The following is an 18,186-nucleotide window of genomic DNA, read 5'->3' on the forward strand; positions in this document are numbered from 1 at the left end:
TCCGTTGGGAATTCTGGACCATATCCCGACGGAGTCCTCACAGATTGAGTCTGTTAGACAATTTCGTCGGAACTACGTCGGTATTCCATCGGTCATATGTTACCGTTATTATAGTCATTTGAAAATTGTCGGTGATCCATTGTTACCGTTGTTTTTAGCCGTTTGAATTTACAGATAGCCGACAGAGTTTTGTCGGCATCCCGACAGACATTGTTTCTATAAATAAGTATCGGAACTCATTCTCAAAACAAACTTATTCTTACTGTATTTTTCTTGTTTTCCAAATAAAAAACGGGAAAAATTGTCTTCTTATTTTAGATCGTGGATAGATGAACCAATGATGGATCCAGAATCTTACTTATTAAGAGATGAGTATGCAAGAGGCGTAGGCGAGTTAATGGAATTGGCTTGTCAGCAACCGGAAGCTAAGAAAACCCGTAAGTTAAAATGTCAATGTTCTCTTTGCCGAAATTCTCATAATATTAGGATTAATTTAGTGTGGAATCATTTGTATTGCAATGGGTTTATGACGGGTTATAAGAATTGGTTTCTTCATGGGGAATTGTTGGATTATGCTAGTACTAGTGAACCAAATATTGTTGTTAGCTTAGAAGAACAAAGAACGGATATATATTTTAGTGTAGGTACTTTTTAGATGGTGAATGATGCATATAGGGAAAATATGCAGTCGACTAGTGGTGATGGAGATAGGATAGAGGAACCTAATTTAGAATCCCAAAAGTTTTTTGGAATGTTAGATGCAGCAAAACAACCACTATACCCAGGATGTAGAGAGGGTCATTCTCCTTTTTCACCTGCAAGTAGATTGATGACGATTAAGATAGACGACAATTTAGCTGAGGACTGTGTTGATGCGATAGCAGATTTTGTAAAAGACGTTTTGCCTGATGATAATATTTCACCAGCTTCATACAACGAGGTTCAGAAACTGGTTGCTGGTCTTGGGTTGTCGTATCAGAAAATAGATGTGTGCATCGACAATTGCATGATATACTGGAGACAAGACAAAAACCGTAGAAGATGTAAATGGTGTCGCAAACCACGGTTTCAAGAAACAAGTGGCAGGGTTCCCGTTCCTTATAAACGAATGTGGTATTTACCTTTAGCAGAAATGTTACAGAGGTTATACCAATCTGAAGGGTACAGCTGAGCCGATGAGATGGCATGCAAAGCATAGAAGAGAAGAAGGAAAGATCACACATCCTTCAGAAGCAGAAGCATGGAGACATTTTCAGTCAGTGTATCCAGATTTTGCGTTTGAGCGATGAAATGTTTACTTAGGACTCTGTACAGATGGTTTCAACCCATTTGGGAAGCACGGAAGGCAATATTCATTATGGCCGGTAATCGTAACACCTTACAATCTACCACCATCATTGTGCATGCGACGAGAGTTTTTGTTCCTCGCAATTCTTGTTCCCGGTCCAGAGCATCCAAATAGGTCACTTCATATCTTCCTCCATCCATTGATTTATGATTTGCAAATGTTATGGGCGCACGGTTTTGAAGCATATGATGTATCAACTCAACAAAATTTTTAGAAGCGAGCGGCATTAATGAGGACCATAAGCAATTTTCCAACATATGGTATGTTATCTGGATGGACCACTCATGGACGATTATCATGTTCGTATTGTCAAGATAACACATATGCATTCTAATTAAGTCACGGACGCAAGACATGTTGGTTTGATTGTCACTGAAGATTTCTACCACCTGATCACCTTTATCGTAGTTCAAGGAATTTGTTTACAAAGAATAAGAAAGTGTATGATGATCCACCTCCTGTTATAGATGGTGAGACTATGTTGACTCAGTTTAGAGATTTGGAGCAGCTAGGACTCTTGACGTTGGTGGTAATGGACATGATCCTGTTGACGGTGCTGGTGTAAATCACAATTGGCATAAACAGAGCATTCTTTTTGATTTGCCATATTGGAAAGACCTTTTGTTAAAGCATAATATTGATGTGATGCACACAGAGAAGAATGTCTTTGACAACCTCATGAACACTGTCCTAAACATTCCAGGGAAGACAAAGGACAATTTGAAGTCTAGATTAGACTTGCCATATTTTTGCTCTAGGCCTGAGGTTGAGATAATGGCAAACGGGAGATGCCCAGTTCCGATATATCGGTTAAATGCGGCTTCAAAGGCGGCTTTTTTCGACTGGATTACCCATAGAGTCAAGTTCCCCGACAGTTACGCATCTAACTTGCGTAATTGCGTTGATATTAGAGAAGGGAAGTTTATAGGAATGAAGAGTCATGATTGTCATGTTGTTATGCAGCGACTTCTTCCATTTGCTCTTGCCAATCTTCTGCCAACAATGTGCACGAAACAATTGCAAGTACATTTTAGTTGTTAACGATTAACATATTTTATATCTATTAATAATTAACGGTAATATTAAATTTTTTAGCACAAAATATACAATTGATGCTTTCTTTCGGGACTTATCCACAAGAACACTTACTGTTGACGGTGTTCGCAATTTGGAACAAAATATACCCATTCTTATTTGCAATCTTGAGAAGATTTTTCCACCGTCTTTTTTTGATGTTATGGAACATCTACCTATTCATCTACCGCAAGAAGCAGCACTTGGTGGCCCTTTTCAATATCGATGGATGTATCCTTTGGAGCGGTACATGTTTCACCTAAAGAAAAAAGTGAAAAATTTAAGCTAAGTCGAGGGTTCTATTGTGGCGCAAAGCACTAATGAAGAAGCCTCACACTTTGCGGAATATTACTTTCCTTCTTTCAGTTCATACAAAGAGTCGACGTTCTTCTCGTCATGACGATGGCGGCGAGCAACCAACATATCCCGTATACGTTCCTACCTTGTTTACTCAAAACGGCCGCCTTTCTGGAAAAGGGAATAATTTTAAACTTTCATCGCAGGAGTATACTCACTTGCACATGTATACTCTCACCAACTGTGAGGATATTCTTGATTATGAGAGGTCTGTATTTAAAATATGCTTATGTCTATAAAATTAAATTGTTTAGAATAAAATAATTCATTAGTATTAATTATTTTTGTTTTACAGGATTTACATGGCTGTAATACGCTCCTACTATCTGGAATATACCGAGAATCAACTTGAGGAGCTTAAAGATAAGGATTTCGCTTCTTGGTTGCAATATTATGTAAGTTATATAAGTAACTTTAATTATTAATAGTAAATAATATATTGATTAATTATTCTAAAAAACTTATAGGTGTCAGATGGAATTTCAGAAGGTCAATCATTTCCAACATTGTTAGTAGAGATCTCTAATGGACCAAACTACATTGCAAAGGGGTACCCGAGGTAATTCACGAGAGGGTATGGTTTTAGGATTTATAATGATGGAGATAGGAGGACAACAATTAATTTTGGTATATCCGTTAAAGCTGACGATGTTGTGTACTACGGTATCCTTAAAAAAATATTGGAAATTCGATATCAGGGAATGTTGAACCTAAGGTGCATTGCATTTGTGTGTGATTGGTATGATCCCACAATTGGTGATGGCGTACGAGTTGACCAATTTGGTGTTACATCAATAAATTCAGTACCAAGGTTATTGAAATATACCCATTTATTCTTGCATCACAAGCTGATCAGGTATGCTCATTTCTTAACATTCAATTAGAAAATCATCATTAGATGATATATATATATATAATTAATAATTTTCATTACTTATTAAAGATATGCTACTTAACCTATCCTCAAGTTACAAACATGAACGACCCATGGATCACTGTTACGTCGGTAAACCTAAGAGGTCAAGTATATGGAGTTGCAGCTCACGATCCTTTGCAGGCAAGCGAAAGTTGTCAGATGGCTTCGGTTGAACATTCCCTTGAAGTTGATCTTGTGGTTGACTTTACCATGTTCAGAAATGAAGTAGTGGATTCTGAGTCAGAGGGAGAAATTGGATAATTTGATGATGATACCGACTCAACTTCTTCTGATTATTCAACAGACTTAGAGTAGAAAAAAATGTTATTTTCATATTGTATTGAATAAAAGTAAAAGATCAAACACTATATATGGTAATGCACGATTTATAATAAATAATGAGATCTAGATAATGAGATTTAGATTTTGATAATAATTTAGAAAACAAAGTTTAATAATTCTAGATAACAAAATTCATTTTTAAAAATAGCAAAATTGTTTAATTATTTGAAATATAACACAACACATCATTAAGTTTTTTTTTATAACAAATTAGGTCTAACAAAACACTACATAACAATTGAGTTTTTCAAACAGAATTGAAATCTAAATGTAAAACCTGAAAAAATCATAATGTCGTTGATAATCTGTCGGGAACTCCCGACGGATCCCCAACAGCTCTAAGAGTTTTCTTGGGTTTATGTATTCAGCTGCTTTTAACACGTGTTTTAAACTCCGTTGGAAAACCATCGGAAAGCCATCGAGGAAATACCATCACATTACTAACAGATTTCCAATGGATTTAGGGTATATGGTATTGAAATATGAAACTTTATAACCTAACACATTCACAAACACTATTTCTTATGTCTTCAAACACTTACAACCAGTTTTGGTGTATTTTATACTATAAGTTTAAATTTCCAAAATTGAACATGATTTCATTATAAGTGTTTCTATATACACGTAGAATTTTACTTAAGGGTTTCAATGTTGTAAATCACTAAATATCAAATTTTTTTTTTTTAGTTTTTTTAATGAAACAGAATTGCAATCTATGTAGTATACTTATTGTAATGTTAATTGAGTAGTAAATATATTTTTCTAACTATATATGAAGTTTTTTGGAGTAATGAAAAATGTCGGGAGTATTAAAAAAATTTTAAAATTTTCGTATGGATTCCTTCGGAAAACCCCAAATTAACCCCGGGAAATAATTTTTCCAATTTTTTTGGATATTGCGGGAAGGATTAATTTAAAATTTTGGGTTTGATAAATCACAAAACTTTTCACCTTATCTTCTCACTTCTTCACGGCCTCACTTCTTCTTCCTCACCCCCAAATTTTTTCTTCACCGATTCACAATTATGAATCCCAGATTTTGTTTGAACCTCTTTATCTCTTCTAAATCCCAGATTTTGTTTCTCCCTCTTTATCTCTTCTATATCCCAGATTTTGTTTCTCCCTCTTTCTCTCTTCTAAATCCCAGATTTTGTTTCTCCGTCTTTCTCTCTTCTAAATCCCAGATTTTGTTCCTCAAATCAACCCCAACCACTCAACTATGTAAGATTTTTACCTTTTTATCTCAATTATGTAAGATTTCGTTTTTTCAATGTTTGGTTTCAGTATTTGTGGCTGATTCAATGTTTGGGTAACATTAAAAATCGGATATATTGTTGATGTTATAGACCTGTTTACTTGAGCTATTTGTTACGATTTATATAGGTATTCAGTTGATCTTTTTTTGAGTTTTTGATTTATGTGTAACTGTAATATTTCTTTTTTTGCACAAAGGGATTACGAAGCATATCGTTCTCGTGGAAACCGCTCCACCCAAAACCAACAAGAACCCAATGGTTCTGGGTCACCGATTCAAACCCCCTCCGCAAGAGTCTCGGGATCGCCTACAACTGCCTCACCTCGAATCCTAATGACCATTGAGGATTTCGTTTCTTAACCAGGACGAGAACTTATCCCAAAACTTCATCCCAACTACATTGGAGATACTACATGGTAAATCTCAAACATTTTATGTAATTATGATTTTTTCTTTTCAATTTTTTTGATTTTAGATCAAACTTTTATAGGTTTGAGGCATCTGGAAACGGCATTAGCAAATCTATAAATCGGATGATGTATGGACTCCTCAAAGAACCTTATGAAACATACTCCTCAATGCCAAGTGATGATCGTGACCTTTGGTTGAAACAGTTTGCGGTAATGCTACATTTTCTTTAATGGCAAGTTTGCTGTTCTTCGATTTCTCTAGTTATTTTCTTTAATGGCAAGTTTAATTGAACATACATTTTAATCTTGTAGCAAGATTTTAACTGGGAGCCACAAATGACATCTAGAGTCCGTCGAGAGTTTGACAAAGAGGCAGCGACTCAATATTCCAACACGTTAAGTGAGTGGAAGAAAAAGTGGAAGCGCGTAGAAACTCCAAAGGGAATAAACGACAAGGTGTACGAAGGTTTGCAAGAGTATTGGGCACATCACAAGACAAACGAAACTGCTACCCAGAAATCTAAGAACTGGAATAGCATTAGAGGTGGCAAAGGGCGAGCAACAACACAACGTCGGGTCAACAAGCTTCTATACCCATGAACTACAACTTGTAAGTTTTCAATATTGGTTGTAGTACAATTCAAAACTTAGCTTCACTAAAGATTAAAACTAAAATTTGTTTTAAAGACTAAAAGAGATGGTGTTGCTCCTGATCACATAACATTGATGGAAGACACCCACACAACCAAAAAGACCAAGCAAATTCAAGACCCTTTAGCTAAGGAAGTGATTGCCAATACTCGTAAGAGGATGGAGAAGTATAGCTTATCCCAACCTTAAGTCGATGAAAATGGCTTACCAACACCAATCCTCGTCGACAAGGTTAACCAATTCGTTCCTGAGGTTTTTACTTTTTGATTCAAATTCTTATTTTGCTTATGATTCTTTGTATACATTTTGTTCTAATTGTTCTAAATTTTAGGAAACTCCACAAACCAAGGGTTGATTCTTTGGATTAGGAAAAGTTGCTAAAAGACTATGTACTGGTTTATCATCTTCATCACCATTATATGATCGTGATCCTGAACTTTTGCGTGCCCTCCAAGAGAAAGATGACCGAATAGAAGCTCTTGAGAAGAAAGAGAATGAGAGGAACAAGCTGAGAGATGAGGAGCTTGCTTCGTTCATGGCAGAGATGCGATCTAAGTTCCCCGTGAATTCAAGTTCTTAGATATATAAGACTTACAATATTTAAGTTTTATGGAACATTTTTTTTTTGATTTGTTTATATTACATTTTCTTTTTGTGGATGATTTGTTTATTTTGTATTTTGGATTTCTAAATTTCTAAATTTAAATATTTTTAACTAATTAGTAATATTATTTAAGTAATTAATTAGATTTATTTTAAAAGTAAACTAAATATTAAAAAAAAATATATAAAACATTAACTATCAGTCGGGATTCTGTCGGTAAAAACAGAGACGTTGTCGGGATTCTGTCGGCAGAAAATAGAGACGTTATCGGGAATCCATCGGGAACTTAGCCGTTGGGAATTCCGTCGGGAATAACGAAATACATTCTTGGGAAATAATCAGTTTTTCCTTGGTATTATCTGTCGGGAAGTCATCAGTGGTCGTCGCTTATTATTCTAACGGGTTCTCGACAGATACATCTCAACGACGATATCTGTCGCAGTTTCATCGGGAACAACAGTCGTTGGTAATCCGTTGGAAATCTATTGGAGAGGCTGACGGATTCCCGACAGATCTAATTTTCCCGACGCTCTAGAAGCGACGGACTGATGCCCTCTGTAATCTGTCGGGAAAGGTCGTTACCAACGGATTTGGCCGTCGGTTTACGGCTGTTTTCTTGTAGTGACAGATCCCACAAGACAATATGCAAGCTACAAAATAAAATAGGGTTTCCTTACCCTTAACGACTGCTCCGATGACAGCGGCGGTTCATCCAGTTACTCATGGTTGCAAGCTCCAATGGTAACTCACATTGGCTGTTGGTGGCGGTGAACGGCAACGACCTCGCTTCCCAAATTTCTCGGATTCCTTCAAGCCCAACACCAAGAAGGAACAATAACATTGACGATGGCTCAAATGCCTCTCCACCACTCTCGGTGGCTGCTGGCTATGATGCACGGGGACGGCAGTTTGATGACGTCTCTCCTATCATAAAACGTCTCGGGTACGGTAACGTCACAGAAACGGCAAAAAAACGTCTCTTAGACGTTTCTAACAGGGCGGGGACGGCGGCAATTTTGGGGACGGCGGTAATAGGGTTTCAGAAACGTTTCTGAAATATTTCCAGGACTTATTCACTTATTTTTCCACCAAATAAAACATAAAAGACTAGAAATATCATTTAAGTTTGATTTCTTAAGATTTCACATTACTATACATGTTTTCTATATCCTCTGTTTAGTCCTCATCTCTTTTACTTCAAATATGTTTAAAGTTAAGTGTTTGATGGATAATCATGAATCAGTCTTGGGCATATACACAAGTATAGAGGATAGTAATACATACTTGTACTATTTTATGTAGTCTTATATATGTGTGGTTTCTTATATATTTGTATCCTATAGGTATTTTTATTGACATATTCATGTTATCTCCATATCCATAAATTTTAAGTTTGCCATTTTCCGTCCTCGTTCCTGTCCCCGTTTCCTGACCGGTACTCGTTTCAGTGCTACTTAGGCTGCTGGTGTGGTTTTGTGGTTTTTAGTTTGCGTTTCTGTTTTACGGCTGAAGAAGTGAATACATCCACGATTACACAAACGACATGGCCTTCGTCGTTTAACGTAATGGACATTTTAATGGGCTTCAACAGAAACAAATTGGCCCAATTCCCAATGATAAAATCGGGATGTTACAAGTTATATATTATATAATGTTAACTAGAAGACAAAAATCTGCAGTTCAATAGTGACTAATTATATTACTACTTAGTTACTTACTGATGGGAAATTAAGAATCCTTATGATCCTATTATTATTCATTATTATTCATTGATTTTAGGGAAAGCGTTCTATTTCTCTATAAGAACTATTATATCGTATTACATAAAACCCAAATTTTAACCTCGTCCCAGATATCTTTTTACAAATTCTTTGCAATCTTTATATCCCTGAATTGATTGTTTTATTCTTAAATCTCCACCAAAGGAAAGTTTTCCTCTATTTCCACCAATTTAAAAACTCAAAAACAACATCAATGGTGAACGATGAAGACGACGAGGTTGGTAGCGGCGGCGTTCAGAGGCAAAACGTCGAACATGTCATGTTCATAAAAAAACCATTCCCATAAAACACAATTTTGAATTTTGACAATATCAATAACATGAGTTTCGAAATCTAAGAAGAGAAATAATAATGACGTTTAGGTTTCTTATTATTTTTCTTCCTTACAAACAAGAACTGATCAATAACAACAGATTCAATCGATGTAACACAAATACTTTTTAAAATATTCATAGCAAGAGACATCTCTTTGTCTCTCTCTTGAACACAAACCTAAAACAGAAAAGATGAAAGATCCTATTTCTGAAACAACAATAGCACATAACCGAAAACAGAGAGTGGCGTCTCCTTCCCTAACTGACACAGTTCGCGATTTTAGTCCTTGAATCTCGCTCGGGTTTTACTACGGAAGGATCCACCGATGAGGTGTACCGGAATAGGGACCCAACGATAATCAGAGCCGGTCCAAGACACAAGCTGATGAAGCATCAGCTTGCTGCCGCAAATTATATAGTCTAATTTCGGCGGAAAATTCGTTTAGCCTAGTGGTATTAGTAGTGGAAGAGACTGAGAAGTCACGAGTTCGACTCCCAAAACTGGTTAAATTTTTCCTGTTTTCATTAACTTTTTTTTTTAACAGGCCTAAAAATATTTTTGGGCTTGTGGCCCCATAACTCTGTGCGACGGCTCTGCCAGTAAGTGTCCAAACACTTTAAAATAAACTAATGGGACAAGAAGAAAATAGAAATATATGTATATAAAGAAAATAAAGAAAATAAAGAAACTTGTCTTCCAATTGTACTTTAAAAAATTACTATAATTTTGTATAGAAAAAACAATTTTGAGTGTGCTGGACTAGAAGCCGACAGTAAGACATCTTATTACGTAATTAAGGGGCCACAGTACCCATTACATTTTACTTTATTAATACTTTTATCAATTTTGCTAAAATATGTGATGATGGTTGAATTACGCTTTTCATCTACCCACTATTCTTGTTTAAAATATATTGATTAGAGTTAGTCGATTTTTCAAAGGTGGACCTATCGCCAAACAAAAAATTTAGAGATTAATTGAAGATTAGTTAAGGTTATTTTATTAAATTAATAATTATTTAGTTATAATATATGTATGTGTTGGCTTTTATTAATGAAAATATTATATAAAATTAAAAGAAAAACTAGAATATATACCTTTTCTTTGTCATTGTTGCTCGAATATTATTTTTTAAATTATAGTAAACAAATGAACATGTATTAATAAGATAAAATTTATAATTTTTATCAATATTTTGAACATAAATTATTTTAAAACATCATTAGTTTTGACTTTACATGTTTAATAACAATTAACAAACAAAAAAACTGTTTTGATAAATGACTTTTTAAAAAAAAATTATTAATCGAGGCTGATATGGTGGACTTAACCCTTTGAACAATTCACCCTCGTTAGATAATATTATTTACAATACATGTCATTATATATTTAACCAAAATATTAGAAATATTTTTGTAAATGTACAGTGATAAGAAAATTTCTAAATAAATTTTAATTTATAACATTAAATTTTTATAGTAGAAATAGTTAAACATCAAATAATATATCAAAAAAGTGTTTCCAAACACTACAAAATAAATGAATATACCAAAATATCTATTAATATCAAAATAGATTTAAATTTGATATTTGTATTTTGTTATGGTCATTATATTTATTCTTACTTAAAATAAATTTGTTTGATGCAAACCGATTTTGATTCCGAGATAATAATTTTAATTGTTATATTATTTTTATTAGTTTATGCAACTGTGCAGGTTGTGATCTAATATGTTTATATTAGCCAAAAAAATATACGATATGCTTCTTGACATTCATTTAAAGTTATGCAAACGATTAAATATAACCAATATCAAATATATAAGAATCATCCAGCTCACTGTTAAAATATCTGAAAACTTTCAACCAGAGTTAAAATATATATTCGATGAATCCCAAGATCTCCTTGTTCTTTACGGGTTTCTATTTACCAACTTTTTTCAATCCTTTCTAGTTTCTCCACCATTTATCCACTATTAAATCATTAACTCAAAAACAAATAATATGAGATCATTCCAAATTTTGTGGATCAGACAAATAATTAGAACCTCTATATCATGAATATTTAAAATGTGGTCCAGAAACACATTATTAAACGCATCAACCAAACACAATTTGCTTATCAATGCTCCGTATTTCACAATTACATTCTACGAAGACTTGAGACCTTCCCAAATGGACTCCAATTTGCTAAAGTAAAAAAATATGGTCATAAAAATAGAGATCCATTATACAACTAAATTATTAGGAGCCGAATTAATCCATCGTAATAAAATATTTATTAAAGGTTGACAGATCTGCAGGTCATAGATCTAAACCATGTCCATCAGACAACCAATATAATCTTTCCATACCATTATTATAAAATTTGACGAAAATTATGGATCCCATTTCGTAAACTGATTTATATCTATTATATTCATTAACACCTATTAGACCCATTAGAAAAATTAGGGTTTTTCTATCATGAATCAAATTAACAAAAATTATTTAGAGATCAGAATCTTGAATCTACTAATCTATCTTCTAGATAGCCATAACAAAGAGGGGAAAAAACACGTAAAATGAAAGATCTGAGAGAAGATCTTATAATAATATATCACTACAAGAAAACAGGCAAATAGCGACTGCACTATTAGTCACTATTTAGTCGCTAAACGGTGTGTTACGACTAAATAGCGACTAAAACTAGTAGTCGTAAATCGAGAGTCGCTAAAATAAATAGTCGTAAAATTAGTCGCCAAATAGCGACTACATTACGACTATTTTGCGTAGTCGTAAATTTAGTCATAATATAGTCACTAAATTTAGCGACCACGTTACGACTATTTTACGACAACGCAAAATAGTCATAATGTAGTCACCAAATTTAGTGACTAATTAACGACTAATTACTGACTATAGTTGTATTCAAGTATTTATACATTATTGTATTTATACAGTATTTATACAAATTACATATATTTTATTAATTGTTTTAAATATATTTAAATTATGAATAATGTTTTAAAACATTATTTTTTGAGTACTATATTTATTATTATAAACCATGATTACAAAAAAATTGTATTACAAAATAAAATTAAAAATCATAACTAAAAATAAGAATAGATGAAAAACTACATAATAAATGGTTTGTAGCACATTCTCAATTGCTTTGTATTCCATCATTGAAGCCTAGGTAGTTCCCATTAATGTTCCAAGAGCAACTCATTTCTTCAGAACAAACAAACAAAAAATGTATCATGGGGACTCATTTCCCATTATCAATATAACACAATTTCAAAATCGAGACTAGAAATGAGAAACAATCGGGACAAGCAATTCACTATAACTAACATGTCTTCTAGCTTAAAAACGTGAGTGTGAGTAAGAAGATCGACAATGGTGACTCAAGTTAAAGAGTGCATATAAAACAGGTGTCTAGAGATCGGTATTACCAAATAACTCTTGACAAATTCAACAAAAAGCCTCACAAAAATTACAACAGAGGGTTCTAAACAAATGACTCTTTGACAGATTTAATAAAAGTCTCACAACAATAAGTAGCAAAGTATATATATTGTACCTTAATAGCGAAAGATACAATAGGATAAGAAAATGTCTTAACCAATGAAAGTTTACCTTACGCTCTGAAATAAAGTTGTACATCATGAGCTCTGTCTAAGAGTGTGCTTGGCTGTGGCTTTCTCTGTAAGCCAAACATCATCTTCGACCTAAGAACAATAGGACACTGAATCAGATGGTTTACGCATGCAACAATGTGACTTCAAAGAATTGAAGAGTAATACAAGAGTAATAAAATAAACATAAGGGTTTTACCTATCTTCTTCCAGCCAACCGCTTTCAAGCTTCTCCAAATCCAGTCTATTGATCACAAACAACAAAATAATATAGTAAACAAAAATCACATGTTCAAACCATAAGCTTCAAAGACACAAACACAAACACCAACACACACACATACCAGATTTTATCATATAAAATCACCAAAACTGAGGTGACTCTGTGAAAGAAGTGATATGCTTTTAGAGAGCTTAGTTTGAGTACCTTCGGTGACTTTGGTGACACTGAGGAGAGCCGAGTTGAGCCTTAAGTTCTTTAAGCCACAAGACTCAACCAAAACAGCTGACACTTGATCTGAGAGAAACCCACCAAAGAAAGCAAAAAAAAAACAAAACAATTTTGCACATAAGTACTCAAGAATTCTGAAAAGATGAAATAACAAAGCAGTTCCAGGATTTTTGAAAGAAAAGAAACCCACCTCCATGGAGACCAAAACAGATGGAGCTAGACATTTGAAAGAAATGACAAGAGATATACCCGCGTGGCAACAAAGCTATTGATGCGCTACTCCTTCCCTCACTTCTCCTTCATCATTCTTCTACTTCTTATCCTCCCTCATCTGCAATCACACAGGGGATGAGAAACGCGAAAAGGCAACTAAGTGGATCACATCAGCATTGGCTACCGATATCAAGCAGATAAATCAAACTCGTTTTCAGCAGAATCAAAGTGAAAATCTATGCTCCTACAGCGGAACAAGAAAAAAAAAAAAAAAAAAGGGATAACAAATGAAAGCAACTACTAAGCCTTCAAGAACGTCGGAGAGGATAGGTGTGAGAGCAAAAGAGAACTTGACCCATTGTTGCTTGATAGAAAAATTGATTCTTTAGTCGACCCAAGTTTTCGGCTGTGCGCCGGAGAAGCACACGACTTGAATCGAAGCAGATCTTTCCCGGTTTTGAGATCCCAACTTCTAATTTCGTCGATAAATCCACGGCCCAGCTTTTTCGTCTTCTATGCCGTCTTCCTCCGCTTCACCTCTCAGCTTCTGCTTCTTATATGTCGTCTTCAAACCAATTCGAAGATTAAGGTCATTACAAACGTAGACCAGAAACCCTAATCCCAAAATCAGATTTAAAGGGGGAAATAGAGATAGAACAAACTAACCTTCTCCCACGGAAACCAGTTTCCCTTCTAGATCTGGAGATACGGTCGGAGGTTTGGCCGGACAGAGTCATCGCGATTCGAAGAAATGAGAGTGAGAGTTTCTCCGAAAGAGTTTCGAGAGTGATGATGATTTTTTTTTTCTAAGTGTAGTGTGAGGAATAGAGGCACATGTTGGTGAAGGTTTCTTTGTTTGTTGATTTTTATTTCTTTTTTTTGTTGGCCAATTTTCAATTCATATCAAAATCCAAAGTGGTACAAAAGCCTCTCAAAGCCCAGACTAAATGATATAGTTTTATGTTTTTTTTTTATCAACAATTAGTTTCAGATTTTACAATGACTAATTTAATAAATTTTATAAGTAAATAGTTTTTGGAAGTATTAAATTATATATATACACTAAATAGTTTTAGATTAGATTTAATTTTATACACATAATGGTTATATTTTGGTTAAATGGTTTATAATTTAATTTCTATATACTATACATTATAAAAGTTTAAAATTTAAGATATAAGGTTTAAAGTACAGGGTTTGGTGTATAGGTTTATGATTTGGGGTTAAGTTTTGAATTTATGAATTATGAATTAATTTCTAAGATTTAGAGTTTATGATTTAGGTCTTGGGGTTTGGTTAAGGGTTTGGGATTAAATTTTGAAAATTATGATTTTCTTAAATAGCGACTGATATGCGACTTCTTAGCGACCGTTTACTATAAGTCGCATATTAGTCGCTAAATTGGTGACTATTTAGCAACTACATATTTTGGTGTGCAATATAGTCATAAAATAGTCGCTAAATTACGACTAAACTAGCGACTAACATATGCAGTCGTTAAAAAATGACTAATATATGACCAAATATTTGTAGTCGTAAAATAGTCGCTAAATAGTCACTACTTAGTCGCCAAAAATGACGACTACATATATAGTCGCCAATTGTAGTCGTAAAATCCATGTTTTCTTGTAGTGTATGAACGAAATTGAGAAAATTATTTGACTCTGACTGTGTCTTCCCACAGCTTTATTGAACCGCAAATCAATCGATCAAGAAGATGTGAATAAAAATCACTTTTTTGTATATGCGCAATAGATATAAAACAAATCTGAAGAAATTTTGCAGTTCAAGAAAGCTGTGGAAGAATACAGAGAGTGTCATGTAGAGTAGACGAAACCCTAATTGAGAAAGAGGAAAACAAGGACAAAAGGGTAATTAAGATAAAGAGGGAACTTGGAATTGTGAGAAGGATGATGTTCGATGGAAATATATTTATAGGGAGACAATGGAAGAGAAGGGTCATTCTTTTACAGCACCAATCCCTAGGAGAATATTGGCCTCTTGACACACCTCTTTTCTACTACTCCCTCTATTTATTTATTTTTTTTTTATTTTTTGCTGTAACATTTGTTATTCATGATTAATTTAAACATTTTTTGATTTAAAATTTAATTATACTTCACTGCATTTGCATGCGTGGTATTGGTAAACTATATACAGGGAAATGAAGAAAAAAGGTTTTTTATATATATTATGATTTTTGATGAAGCTTCCAAAAATCGAAATACAACTTAACTTTAAAATAATGTTGAAAAGAAAATTAAAAATAATTTGCACAATTCAAAAAACATAAGAAGAAAAACAGAGTTGATAATGTTATTTTTACAACACATTTAAATACTGAAAAATAAAATAACAAATTGGTTTTCTTATAAATAGTCATCTATGAATTATCTGGTCGTAATTTGTTTTTAAAAGGTTGGTAGTCGAATTATTAGTCAATTTATAAAAGCTCGGTGGATACCAAATATAATATTATAATATTGATTAAAATCAATTGATATTGGTATGATTATGTGAACATATAGCAAGGAAATAGGAAATTGTAGACTGAAAATATATCGTTATGAAAAATTGACAATATCTGTTGTAGAAAAACTCTTCAATGTAGATATGTGTGCGTTGAAGATTATAACTAATCAAGCAATTAGTGGCTGGATGAAATTTGTATTAAGTAGCATGATTTCGCCAACTGGTGTCCATGACCCAAACAAAATGTGACTTTATCCATTTAGTTATTAAATCTTTTGTACCCCTAGAGTCACCCCAAGAAAGCGAACGTTAAGCGAAATGATACGAACTAATTTTCACAGGATAAAGTACATGTGGCACAACACAAACCAGCACACATACTGCTCCTTTTTTTTTTGTGCACACATACTTCTCCTATTAAATAGATTTATCATTAATTCTTACAGTTGTGTTAATGATAGGGGATGAACTTGTCTTGCAGGATCTTCATTCATCTCCATGAAAGCCAGTAAGGTGAGCAAGAAATTAGACATGCGCTTCAATTATTGACAAATGTGCTTTATACTTAATATTCGGAGAATTTTATTTATATCATTGTAAAAAGGTTATGGTGGCTTTGCTATTGATCATAGGTTTTGCCGGTGGTCCCATGTCGAACCCTTTTTTCTTCATTATCTTTCCAATGTATCCCCGATTCGTCTTTGTCATAACATCTTGCAAGGTTCTACGTGCATTTCTTTTTGTGTGTTGGTTAGTAATAGTTGAACTTCGTTTTTTCTTTTTTTTTTGAACACCAAATAAATATATTAAACGCTTCAAACAAGGTTTTGGGCATACATAGCCAGATGAACTTCTTTATGCTATATATATATATGTATATATGTGATATTTTGACATTTTAGAAACTAATATGGTATTTTTTAATTGTCTTGTTTCTTCAAATTTGATTTTGTGATTTTGTTTCCTGAGGACAAGTCACTCAATCTGAAGATGGCATTATTAGGACATATTGTTTGCTCAAAATACAATCCTTTTTTAGAAAAAGATATCTTCCCTGATACAACTTGTGAATCGGATACATAGGTGCTATGATTGTTTTTTTTCTTTTTCTTTTGGTTTTCAAATAAAGTAAATAACCTCAAAACTGTAAAACATGAGAAATCATATCAGCATTATTTTTCATTTCACTAACGATAAAACTTCAGAGCTAAGAATTCATGTAGTTTGGTTTGTCATATACTAATTCTTAATAAATATTACCGTTCATTTTTCACAGTTATATATATATATATAAACTTTTCCAAATGAATAATTATTTACAGATATTAATATAAATATTCTTCATGGCTTCATTAAAATGTTTTGAAGAGTTTAACGACCAATTGTTTTCTTTATCAGTAATGTTAAGGTTTAGTTTTACGTTAAAGAAAGAAAAAAATATGAACAAATGAACGAAATAAATGTTGGGACGAGAAAAAAGAGAACATGGAGGCATGTGGTTGGTGGGGTCAATGTATTAGGAAAAGAAGGTTACAGCCCGTCTTTGCCGGGACAGAGGTCTCTTTGTCTACCCTTCTTCCCCGGACTCTCTCTTCTTTTATTATTATTTTCACATAAAGTTAAGCGATCTTTGCTTTGATCGATTACTTACGATCACAAAGCTGTAAGCTTTTTGTAACTGGTTGACTTTTTATATATAAGGATTCTAATACTCCAGGAATCATTTTAAAGACAATACAAAAATACTTCAATTTTGTAACATGAATCTAAACTGCATGCAATCAGAAATGGGTACCCAGAGACGGTGCGTTTGAAATCACTGAAATGGTTTTATGAAAAAATGCATACATATTAGAAGGCTTAGTATATAAGCGCACTGGGGGGATCTAGGCTTACGAGGAAAGTGCCCCATACTCATTTTCTTAATTCTTGTAAATATTAGCTAAGTTGTATGGTATATCTATCAAAATCAAAAAAAAAATTCAGTTTCTTAAAGTCGTGCCCCGGATAAAATGCTAAGTTGTGTAGTATATTTACAAAAATATCAGTTCTTTAAGATTGTGCCCCATATAAAAATGACTTCTGCATCCGCCACCGGGTCCATCCCGTCCATAAAGCAGGTAAAGAACTTGCTTTAGGCCACAAATTATATAGTTAATTGAAATGTCACAATTTTGCAAAATAATTCATTTGTTTTAATGGTTGAGATGTCCTTTATCAGTATAACAAACGTGAACCAAATTCTTTGGTTTTAGGATGGTTGTCGATCGACACTGAGGATGTCGGTCAACACCAACAATTTCTGTTTCGATAGGTTTAGCTTAAATCATTGATTGAGGTGGTTTGGTTTTAGGAACAACCATAAGGTCAGATT

The 18,186-nt window shown here is 33.6% G+C and overlaps 3 long non-coding RNA genes and 1 pseudogene across 8 annotated transcripts; 3 read left to right on the forward strand and 1 right to left on the reverse strand.

Annotated features, from left to right (window-relative positions):
• Positions 1–829: 829 nt before the first annotated feature.
• On the forward strand, positions 830–4,010 carry LOC147950201 (uncharacterized; annotated as a pseudogene).
• A 937-nt stretch (positions 4,011–4,947) lies between these two features.
• On the forward strand, positions 4,948–7,072 carry LOC104700126 (uncharacterized). 2 transcript variants are annotated; one of them, XR_753517.2, is made up of 6 exons: positions 4,948–5,258; positions 5,490–5,708; positions 5,783–5,912; positions 6,015–6,312; positions 6,390–6,584; positions 6,685–7,072. It is a non-coding gene; the product is annotated as an uncharacterized LOC104700126 (long non-coding RNA). The 2 variants fall into 2 exon arrangements; XR_015563467.1 differs by having other exon boundaries at positions 4,961–5,258; positions 6,436–6,584.
• Positions 7,073–12,115: 5,043 nt separating this feature from the next.
• On the reverse strand, positions 12,116–14,174 carry LOC104732210 (uncharacterized). 5 transcript variants are annotated; one of them, XR_015563468.1, is made up of 7 exons: positions 14,007–14,172; positions 13,696–13,905; positions 13,318–13,458; positions 13,104–13,193; positions 12,876–12,920; positions 12,678–12,769; positions 12,116–12,269 (listed from the first exon to the last, which is right to left on the reverse strand). It is a non-coding gene; the product is annotated as an uncharacterized LOC104732210 (long non-coding RNA). The 5 variants fall into 5 exon arrangements; XR_015563474.1 differs by having other exon boundaries at positions 13,377–13,458; positions 14,007–14,163; XR_015563470.1 differs by lacking the exon at positions 13,696–13,905 and having other exon boundaries at positions 14,007–14,174.
• A 1,942-nt stretch (positions 14,175–16,116) lies between these two features.
• On the forward strand, positions 16,117–17,528 carry LOC147950202 (uncharacterized). The gene is made up of 2 exons (XR_015596269.1): positions 16,117–16,325; positions 16,445–17,528. It is a non-coding gene; the product is annotated as an uncharacterized LOC147950202 (long non-coding RNA).
• The last annotated feature ends 658 nt before the right edge of the window (positions 17,529–18,186 follow it).

The sequence above is a fragment of the Camelina sativa genome, chromosome 1, assembly GCF_030686135.1.
Source record: "Camelina sativa cultivar CO46 ecotype springtype chromosome 1, ASM3068613v1".
Lineage (NCBI taxonomy): Eukaryota > Viridiplantae > Streptophyta > Magnoliopsida > Brassicales > Brassicaceae > Camelina > Camelina sativa.